Source organism: Petromyzon marinus, chromosome 42 (assembly GCF_048934315.1).
Source record: "Petromyzon marinus isolate PM22_M1 ecotype Great Lakes invasive population chromosome 42, UKy_Petmar_22M1.pri1.0, whole genome shotgun sequence".
NCBI classification, from domain to species: Eukaryota; Metazoa; Chordata; class Hyperoartia; order Petromyzontiformes; family Petromyzontidae; genus Petromyzon; species Petromyzon marinus.
Window position 1 is genome coordinate 13260000 of NC_133708.1, and position 11490 is coordinate 13271489.

Sequence of the window (11490 nt, forward strand, 5' to 3'; positions counted from 1 at the left end):
GTCAGTGACACTGTGTGGCCTTAAACGGAAAAGTATGTAATAGGTGACGTTTCGGGTAATGATCCACCTTCATGGCACACGTCTTGAACAGACACCGGTGGCTATGGGCTTGAATCCTTCGATGTCTAACGTGTACCGATGCATTGCACGTCAACGCACACGCTGCAGTACGCTTCTCAACGCTTGGAAGTGTTGTGATAGGTGCTTGCTCAAACACGTCCAGAATTCACCTGGTGGGATAGATTTAAACAAAAACATCGTGAGTAAAAATATTTAACTTGCATTGATTTAGATTACAAACTAAATTAACCTTTTCACCAGTTATGCAACGAGCATTTGGCCCTCAAGGAAACAAATACTAGAATGTAAACTATTGGTATATTTTGGTATTTCGGCAAATGTAGTTAAACGTGTGTAATAAATGAAGAAACTTGGAGATATCGAGTACGTATTGTAAATACTGTGGCAAGTTAGGCATTTAACGTGTCCAATAAAACAAGAGGTTGCTTTGTGTTGTTCCAGGTTGGTGGTGATAACTTAGTAGTTTTTGTTCGTACACGCACGCTCGCTCGACACGAGGAGGCGAAATGCGTTGATTGTTTCTGTCGTGCGAGCGCGAGAAGAATGTCCGTGGCCGCACCTGTGGGCATTGTTTAGTGTGTGCGCGCGTACGCGCAGCATAATTCACCCACTCCACGATTTGAGGAATGTTACCATTGTCTCACCCCCTTCACCTCCGATTAGCATGGTTGGCTACATACGGTGTGAAAGAAGTTCAACATACGTGAGGAAGGGGGTGCCACGGTGGCGAGATGTTAACTACCTCGCCTGGTATACAGGATGTCGTAGGTTCGATCCCGACCCTGACGCATGCTGTATATTTGACATGTTCTCCCTGTTGCCGCGTGGATTTTTCCGCGGGCCCCTCTGGCTTTTCTCTCCACGTTTCGAAACACGCGTTTAAGAGTATTTGGCTGCTCTACATTTACACGTGATAAGCCACTTCCTTGAGCTATCATTGGTGGCCAGGTCGATTTTTAAAACGAGCTATAGAGCTCAGTGGGCCTTACCTGGTAACAAAAGTATATAGAGACTTGGGTGGGTTTGTTGCACTCATTCGCTAACTGGTCCTAGACCACCATCAACTCTGTCCGCACTTGAGAGCCTGTGTTGAAATCACGGGGCTTGAACTCGGCAACCTCGGCAGCCTCGGCGGGGACCGGGCTGGCCACTTCGCACTAGAGAGTGCGAAGAGAAAGTTTACTTTCTAACGAAACCAGCTGGTGACTAAAACCATTTCGGCAATTGTTGAAAATTGTAACCCACTTGGCAATGGCAGCTCGAGACATGTTTGGTCAATCGCGGATTCGTTACACCGATTTGCACGAAGGGTTTCCAGATCTCCGTGGGAGTGGTAAACGGCGAGTTGCGCTTCGGTTGCAATGTCATGTAGCACAGTGAACCCTACAAGGGAAGGGCTTTGTGGGAGTTTGTATACCCCAACGTGTCCTTGGATAGCAAAATGTGGGGCCAAATCTTAACAGTGAATTTGACCAATGTTATAACCAGGGGAGGGGGGATAGTTTTATTAACTTCCAGTATATGAAGCAATTGGTCATTTTTTAAAAATATATCTAAGTTATACAGAGTAAGAATGTTCTGTATAAATTATGGACACAGCTTCCTGACCGATGAGTACTGACTTGAGACCTGGTTAATGCAACACCGAAGCATTGCATTCTGCTCTCGAACTGGGTTTTTTTGCTGACGTTATAATTAAGTGGCGTTGACATTTTGAGCACCTCAGGCTCGCGCGTCATTGACATTGAAGTAATCGGATAGCTCAAGTGACACAGCAAATTATCCCATTTATATATTTTTGCAATTCACAGCCCTTTATCAATCCGCTGCTGGATGAATACCCTCCCCATGCCCCTTTGATCGTGGATGTTGTTTGACCATACCTCGCCACGAGTTGGCGATCGTTGGCGATGATCACCCGCCACTGATATTAGCCGCGTCCGGAGACGGGGAGGATCTCTGATCGCAAAGTGCCCAACCTACGATGCCGCCACTGCTTAACAGATCCATCCACATTTACGCCCACCCCACTATCCCACCACAAGTGCGCCACTGCGTTCTCGCAGACCTCGTCCAATTTCACCGTCTTTTATTTAACAAGCGAGCATTCGACACCTCCGATTAGCACGGGTGGCTACGTACGGCGCGAAAGAAGTTCAACATACAGTACAGCAAAGACGTTTGCGAATTTTTTTGCGTGTGCCGGTGCCAGAAAAACGTGTTTTCTGCTCATCGCTCCGGGCGGTTCAGGAGTCACAGAGAGGCGATCTTTCACAATCCCGTCGACCGTGTGCTCGAGCGGAGGAGGGGGGATGGTGTTCGTCTATTTAGCCTGTGGTGAAAATAGTGGCTTCCCCCTCCTTGCTGAGCCAAGCAAGCGTCTTTCATTAAGGTTACGACAACAATTATTGGAGCCGTGGGGGTGGTGCTGCTGCTGTTGCTAGGCACAGCAGCCCAAAGGGGGGAAAAACGTGGCCAGGTGGGGTAACGTGGCCAGGTGCGGTCACGTGGCCAGGTGGGATAACGTGGCCAGGTGCGGTAACGTGACTACAGGAATTCATATTCTTTGGGTCTTTCGGTAAAATCACGTAGATAGGTTAAAATAATAAGAAAATAAAAAAACTTCGACGTTTCGATCGCAACACAAGGCAGGGCAGGCAGGGCAGGCAGTGCAGGCAGGGCAGGGCAGGCAGGGCAGGGCAGGCAGGGCAGGGCAGGCAGGGCAGGGGTGGGGGTCGCGCGTGCATCGACACAACTATGGGCAGCGATGTTTTGGGGGCGGTTCACTGGCTCGCGTCAATGTTTCTACTCAACTCGTTGCCAACATTTTTGTGTTTCCTGCGAATCGCGTTTGTTTGCGTTGTTTGTCGCGTTGGTTTACTGGGTGCACAAAGACAAAGATCCCCCGTGTAGCCTGTAACAGACTGTAGGGGCAAGTGCTCATAATAAAGGTTTTTGGGTTAGATCGCGTTTATTTATAAATGTGTCGTAACCCTCCACCACCCGACACGGCCAATCAGCAAAAAAAGTGTCACGTTGACAAAAGACAAATAATTCACTACTTCAAACTGTAAATGTGGATTAACTCTTCAACACACCGGTGGGCTGAAGTAGTGAATTATTTGTCTTTTGTCAACGTGACACTTTTTTTGCTGATTGGCCGTGTCGGGTGGTGGAGGGTTACGACACATTTATAAATAAACGCGATCTAACCCAAAAACCTTTATTATGAATAATATTGGTCGCGAAAGCCTACGTGTTAAAAAGGGGCAAGTGCTGTTAGCGAGGAGCACCTATGAAGGCCGGAACGGCACACGAGGGGGTGGGTGGCCAGCACTACGCCCGGCCGCCTTTGTCTCCCCAGTAGCGATGTTTACACACTTCACCGGGTACTCATTTGAGGCTGAGTCGACCTCGGTAAGGTGACCCGGGACCGGTTCAGATAAACATCACTGGGGTTGTCGTGAGCGGGAATCGAACTCGAATTACATACATGCACACAAACACACATACACATACACACAAACACATACACACAAACACACATACACACACATACACACAAACACATACAAACACACACACATACACACACACATACACACAAACACATACACACAAACACATACACACAAACACACACACAAACACACACACACAAACACATACAAACACACATACATACACACATACACACAAACACACATACATACAAACACACATACACACAAATACACATACACACAAACACACATACACACAAACACACATATATACAACAACCGCCATTCGCCACGAAGTGGCGGTGACGTCACCACGACGCTTGTGCCAGGCCATGTGCACCTTGAGGCCACGTGAAATGTCGAACGCCCGCGGGCAAGAGGTCACGGGGCAGACCCAGGTGCCACGGGTCGACTGACTGAGATGACTGGCTGGTGCACCACCTGTGCCCCCTACTGTGCCAACCTGCTGTGCTTTAGCCACCCGGCGCTCCGCTCGTTGTGAGCGTCGCTCCTCCGCCCTCCGTTGTTGTTGGAGGACGACTGCCTTCAACTGCCCAGTAGCGTCCTTCACGAGCCTTCCCCACAGAGGCCGATCTTGACACTGCTGGTACCAGTCATCGGCAAGTCCACTCAGCTCCACGTCTTCCTGTACCACATCACTCCATCGCTCCTCTAGCCCGTGCCGCGCCCGTTTAGCCCCCTAGATCCGGCCGAACAAAAGCTGTTTCGGCATGCGGTGGCTGGGCATGCGGGCTACATGACCCAGCCAACGCAGCCTTGCCTGCCGGAGGAGCTCACCTATGGGACCTTGCCCAGATCTTTCAAAGATTTGTGAGCTCACACAATCCAGCCTGATTAAACCCAGGATGGATCGTAGGTAGGCCAGCCTAAATGTTTCTAACCGGCGAAGATGTTTCATTAAGGGGATCCACGTTTCGCAAGCGTAGAGAAGGGAGGGAATGACCGTGGCCGAGAATACCTGAAGCTTAGTGCGGAGCGACAGACCAGGTAGCTTCCACAGCGTTACGCAACCGAACACAAACACACATACACATACACACGATGATCGTGAAATTCCATTGACGGCTTTTAGCGTTGATATCAGACATTTGCGCTGTTTTTTTTCCCTGCACAATGATTCTCTCATTCGTGCTTTCCTGGCCTTGCTCGCCCGCTGGCTAATCTCACAGCTGTCAACCCAGACGATGTTTCACTGCGTATTCTTGTGCAGGGAAATTGAGTTTTCAGGTCCATCGGGCGTACAGCCGTTTCAATGCGGGCAAAAACAAATACAAATGTCTATTTAACGATTTAAAGCTTTCGTGACTGCAGAGATTCATCTTCTTGGTTCTTTCGGTAAAGTCACCACGTAGAAGGGAAATAATAAAAAAATAAAAAATATCTAATTTTTATAAAATAAACTAATTTACTAATGTTTTATTATTATTTCATTTCATTATTTCCCTTCTACGTGACTTTACCGAAAGAACCAAGAATATGTCTATGTGTTTGTGTTTCTCCCTTGTGATGGGACTTTGTAGGATGAACGTTAAGCTTTATGAGGGCACGGGTGATCAATAGTGTCTGAATTGGTCAGTAATTAGATAGGGCACTGATCAGGGGTTGACGGGTGTGAGATTCTCGTTACCAAGCGCCTGTTGGACCAAAGTAAACACACAGACACATTTATTGCCCTATGTTGCAGGCAAAGTAAATACAATAAAATAAGCAACGCCCGTGTAGGCTAGGCACCGTCACTCTTGGACTTTGCTTGACATTTACAAGAGGAATAACGCTAAGTTGTTAATTATTTGCAACCGTTACAAAGCGTTTCAATTGTACATTGTCACCAAAGCCTGCACAATAATATAAAGCGGTTTGAAATAGTTTTTTCCCGTCGTGCATTCAAGAGGTGACGCGAGTGTGAGACGTGATCACGGCACTTGTGCCGACAGTCGTCACCGCATAGAAACACGATCACAAGTTCGCTTCCTGAGTACTGCAAAACCCACCGAGCTCAAAGGTCTCAGGGGCAATGTTAAGAGCTAGGGAAACGGTTCCTATACAAAGTCTATGGGGCAATGTTAAGAGATGGGGAAACGGTTCCTATACAAAGTCTATGGGGCAATGTTAAGAGATGGGGAAACGGTTCCTATACAAAGTCTATGGGGCAATGTTAAGAGATAGGGAAACGGTTCCTATACAAAGTCTATGGGGCAATGTTAAGAGATAGGGAAACGGTTCCTGTACAAAGTCTATGGGGCAATGTTAAGAGATGGGGAAACGGTTCCTATACAAAGTCTATGGGGCAATGTTAAGAGATAGGGAAACGGTTCCTATACAAAGTCTATGGGGCAATGTTAAGATATAGGGAAACGGTTCCTATACAAAGTCTATGGGGCAATGTTAAGAGATAGGGAAACGGTTCCTATACAAAGGTCTCAGGGGCAATGTTAAGAGATAGGGAAACGGTTCCTATACAAAGTCTACGGGGCAATGTTAAGAGATAGGGAAACGGTTCCTATACAAAGTCTATGGGGCAATGTTAAGAGATGGGAAACGGTTCCTATACAAAGGTCTCAGGGGCAATGTTAAGAGATAGGGAAACGGTTCCTATACAAAGTCTACGGGGCAATGTTAAGAGATAGGGAAACGGTTCCTATACAAAGTCTATGGGGCAATGTTAAGAGCTAGGGAAACGGTTCCTATACAAAGTCTATGGGGCAATGTTAAGAGATGGGGAAACGGTTCCTATACACAGTCTATGGGGAAATGTTAAGAGATGGGGAAACGGTTCCTATACAAAGTCTATGGGGCAATGTTAAGAGATAGGGAAACGGTTCCTATACAAAGTCTATGGGGCAATGTTAAGAGATAGGGAAACGGTTCCTGTACAAAGTCTATGGGGCAATGTTAAGAGATAGGGAAACGGTTCCTGTACAAAGTCTATGGGGCAATGTTAAGAGATAGGGAAACGGTTCCTATACAAAGTCTATGGGGCAATGTTAAGAGATAGGGAAACGGTTCCTATACAAAGTCTATGGGGCAATGTTAAGAGATAGGGAAACGGTTCCTATACAAAGGTCTCAGGGGCAATGTTAAGAGATAGGGAAACGGTTCCTATACAAAGTCTACGGGGCAATGTTAAGAGATAGGGAAACGGTTCCTATACAAAGTCTATGGGGCAATGTTAAGAGCTAGGGAAACGGTTCCTATACAAGTCTATGGGGCAATGATAAGTGATGGGTAAACGGTTCCTATACACAGTCTATGGGGCAATGTTAAGAGATGGGGAAACGGTTCCTATACAAAGTCTATGGGGCAATGTTAAGAGATAGGGAAACGGTTCCTATACAAAGTCTATGGGGCAATGTTAAGAGATAGGGAAACGGTTCCTGTACAAAGTCTATGGGGCAATGTTAAGAGATAGGGAAACGGTTCCTATACAAAGGTCTCAGGGGCAATGTTAAGAGATAGGGAAACGGTTCCTATACAAAGTCTATGGGGCAATGTTAAGAGATAGGGAAACGGTTCCTATACAAAGTCTATGGGGCAATGTTAAGAGCTAGGGAAACGGTTCCTATACAAAGTCTATGGGGCAATGTTAAGAGATGGGGAAACGCTTCCTATACACAGTCTATGGGGCAATGTTAAGAGATGGGGAAACGGTTCCTATACAAAGTCTATGGGGCAATGTTAAGAGATAGGGAAACGGTTCCTATACAAAGTCTATGGGGCAATGTTAAGAGATAGGGAAACGGTTCCTATACAAAGTCTATGGGGCAATGTTAAGAGATAGGGAAACGGTTCCTATACAGAGTCTATGGGGCAATGTTAAGAGATAGGGAAACGGTTCCTATGCAAAGTCTATGGGGCAATGTTAAGAGATAGGGAAACGGTTCCTATACAAAGTCTATGGGGCAATGTTAAGAGATAGGGAAACGGTTCCTATACAAAGTCTATGGGGCAATGTTAAGAGATGGGGAAACAGTTCCTATACAATGGTCTCAGTGGCAATGTTAAGAGATAGGGAAACGGTTCCTATACAAAGTCTATGGGGCAATGTTAAGGGATAGGGAAACGGTTCCTATACAAGGTCTATGGGGAAATGTTAAGAGATAGGGAAACGGTTCCTATACAAAGTCTATGGGGCAATGTTAAGAGATAGGGAAACGGTTCCTATACAAAGGTCTCAGGGGCAATGTTAAGAGATAGGGAAACGGTTCCTATACAAAGTCTACGGGGCAATGTTAAGAGATAGGGAAACGGTTCCTATACAAAGTCTATAGGGTAATGTTAAGAGCTAGGGAAACGGTTCCTATACAAAGGTCTCAGGGGCAATGTTAAGAGATAGGGAAACGGTTCCTATACAAAGTCTACGGGGCAATGTTAAGAGATAGGGAAACGGTTCCTATACAAAGGTCTCAGGGGCAATGTTAAGAGATAGGGAAACGGTTCCTATACAAAGTCTACGGGGCAATGTTAAGAGATAGGGAAACGGTTCCTATACAAAGTCTATGGGGCAATGTTAAGAGCTAGGGAAACGGTTCCTATACAAAGGTCTCAGGGGCAATGTTAAGAGATAGGGAAACGGTTCCTATACAAAGTCTATGGGGCAATGTTAAGAGATAGGGAAACGGTTCCTATACAAAGGTCTCAGGGGCAATGTTAAGAGATAGGGAAACGGTTCCTATACAAAGTCTATGGGGCAATGTTAAGAGCTAGGGAAACGGTTCCTATACAAAGTCTATGGGGCAATGTTAAGAGATGGGGAAACGGTTCCTATACACAGTCTATGGGGCAATGTTAAGAGATGGGGAAACGGTTCCTATACAAAGTCTATGGGGCAATGTTAAGAGATAGGGAAACGGTTCCTATACAAAGTCTATGGGGCAATGTTAAGAGATAGGGAAACGGTTCCTGTACAAAGTCTATGGGGCAATGTTAAGAGATAGGGAAACGGTTCCTATACAAAGGTCTCAGGGGCAATGTTAAGAGATAGGGAAACGGTTCCTATACAAAGTCTATGGGGCAATGTTAAGAGATAGGGAAATGGTTCCTATACAAAGTCTATGGGGCAATGTTAAGAGCTAGGGAAACGGTTCCTATACAAAGTCTATGGGGCAATGTTAAGAGATGGGGAAACGCTTCCTATACACAGTCTATGGGGCAATGTTAAGAGATGGGGAAACGGTTCCTATACAAAGTCTATGGGGCAATGTTAAGAGATAGGGAAACGGTTCCTATACAAAGTCTATGGGGCAATGTTAAGAGATAGGGAAACGGTTCCTATACAAAGTCTATGGGGCAATGTTAAGAGATAGGGAAACGGTTCCTATACAAAGTCTATGGGGCAATGTTAAGAGATAGGGAAACGGTTCCTATACAAAGTCTATGGGGCAATGTTAAGAGATGGGGAAACAGTTCCTATACAATGGTCTCAGTGGCAATGTTAAGAGATAGGGAAACGGTTTCTATACAAAGTCTATGGGGCAATGTTAAAAGCTAGGGAAACGGTTCCTATACAAAGTCTATGGGGCAATGTTAAGAGATAGGGAAACGGTTCCTATACAAAGTCTATGGGGTAATGTTAAGAGATAGGGAAACGGTTCCTATACAAAGTCTATGGGGCAATGTTAAGAGATAGGGAAACGGTTCCTATACAAAGTCTATGGGGCAATGTTAAGAGATGGGGAAACAGTTCCTATACAATGGTCTCAGTGGCAATGTTAAGAGATAGGGAAACGGTTCCTATACAAAGTCTATGGGGCAATGTTAAGAGATAGGCAAACGGTTCCTATACAAGGTCTATGGGGAAATGTTAAGAGATAGGGAAACGGTTCCTATACAAAGTCTATGGGGCAATGTTAAGAGATAGGGAAACGGTTCCTATACAAAGTCTATGGGGCAATGTTAAGAGATGGAGAAACGGTTCCTATACAAAGTCTATGGGACAATGTTAAGAGATAGGGAAACGGTTCCTATACAAAGTCTATGGGGCAATGTTAAGAGATGGGGAAACGGTTCCAATACAAAGTTTATGGGGCAATGTTAAGAGATAGGGAAACGGTTCCTATACAAAGTCTATGGGGCAATGTTAAGAGATAGGGAAACGGTTCCTATACAAAGTCTATGGGGCAATGTTAAGAGATAGGGAAACGGTTCCTATGCAAAGTCTATGGGGCAATGTTAAGAGATAGGGAAACGGTTCCTATACAAAGTCTATGGGGCAATGTTAAGAGATAGGGAAACGGTTCCTATACAAAGTCTATGGGGCAATGTTAAGAGATGGGGAAACAGTTCCTATACAATGGTCTCAGTGGCAATGTTAAGAGATAGGGAAACGGTTCCTATACAAAGTCTATGGGGCAATGTTAAGAGATAGGGAAACGGTTCCTGTACAAAGTCTATGGGGCAATGTTAAGAGATGGGGAAACGGTTCCTATACAAAGTCTATGGGGCAATGTTAAGAGATAGGGAAACGGTTCCTATACAAAGTCTATGGGGCAATGTTAAGAGATAGGGAAACGGTTCCTATACAAAGGTCTCAGGGGCAATGTTAAGAGATAGGGAAACGGTTCCTATACAAAGTCTACGGGGCAATGTTAAGAGATAGGGAAACGGTTCCTATACAAAGTCTATGGGGCAATGTTAAGAGCTAGGGAAACGGTTCCTATACAAAGTCTATGGGGCAATGTTAAGAGTTGGGGAAACGGTTCCTATACACAGTCCATGGGGCAATGTTAAGAGATGGGGAAACGGTTCCTATACAAAGTCTATGGGGCAATGTTAAGAGATAGGGAAACGGTTCCTATACAAAGTCTATGGGGCAATGTTAAGCGATAGGGAAACGGTTCCTGTACAAAGTCTATGGGGCAATGTTAAGAGATAGGGAAACGGTTCCTATACAAAGGTCTCAGGGGCAATGTTAAGAGATAGGGAAACGGTTCCTATACAAAGTCTATGGGGCAATGTTAAGAGATAGAGAAACGGTTCCTATACAAAGTCTATGGGGCAATGTTAAGAGATGGGGAAACGCTTCCTATACACAGTCTATGGGGCAATGTTAAGAGATGGGGAAACAGTTCCTATACAAAGTCTATGGGGCAATGTTAAGAGATAGGGAAACGGTTCCTATACAAAGTCTATCGGGCAATGTTAAGAGATAGGGAAACGGTTCCTATGCAAAGTCTATGGGGCAATGTTAAGAGATAGGGAAACGGTTCCTATACAAAGTCTATGGGGCAATGTTAAGAGATAGGGAAACGGTTCCTATACAAAGTCTATGGGGCAATGTTAAGAGATGGGGAAACAGTTCCTATACAATGGTCTCAGTGGCAATGTTAAGAGATAGGGAAACGGTTCCTATGCAAAGTCTATGGGGCAATGTTAATAGATAGGGAAACGGTTCCTATACAAGGTCTATGGGGAAATGTTAAGAGATAGGGAAACGGTTCCTATACAAAGTCTATGGGGCAATGTTAAGAGATAGGGAAACGGTTCCTATACAATGGTCTCAGTGGCAATGTTAAGAGATAGGGAAACGGTTCCTATACAAAGTCTATGGGGCAATGTTAAGAGATAGGGAAACGGTTCCTATACAAAGTCTACGGGGCAATGTTAAGAGATAGGGAAACGGTTCCTATACAAAGTCTATGGGGCAATGTTAAGAGCTAGGGAAACGGTTCCTATACAAAGGTCTCAGGGGCAATGTTAAGAGATAGGGAAACGGTTCCTATACAAAGGTCTCAGGGGCAATGTTAAGAGATAGGGAAACGGTTCCTATACAAAGTCTATGGGGCAATGTTAAGAGATAGGGAAACGGTTCCTATACAAAGGTCTCAGGGGCAATGTTAAGAGATAGGGAAACGGTTCCTATACAAAGGTCTCAGGGGCAATGTTAAGA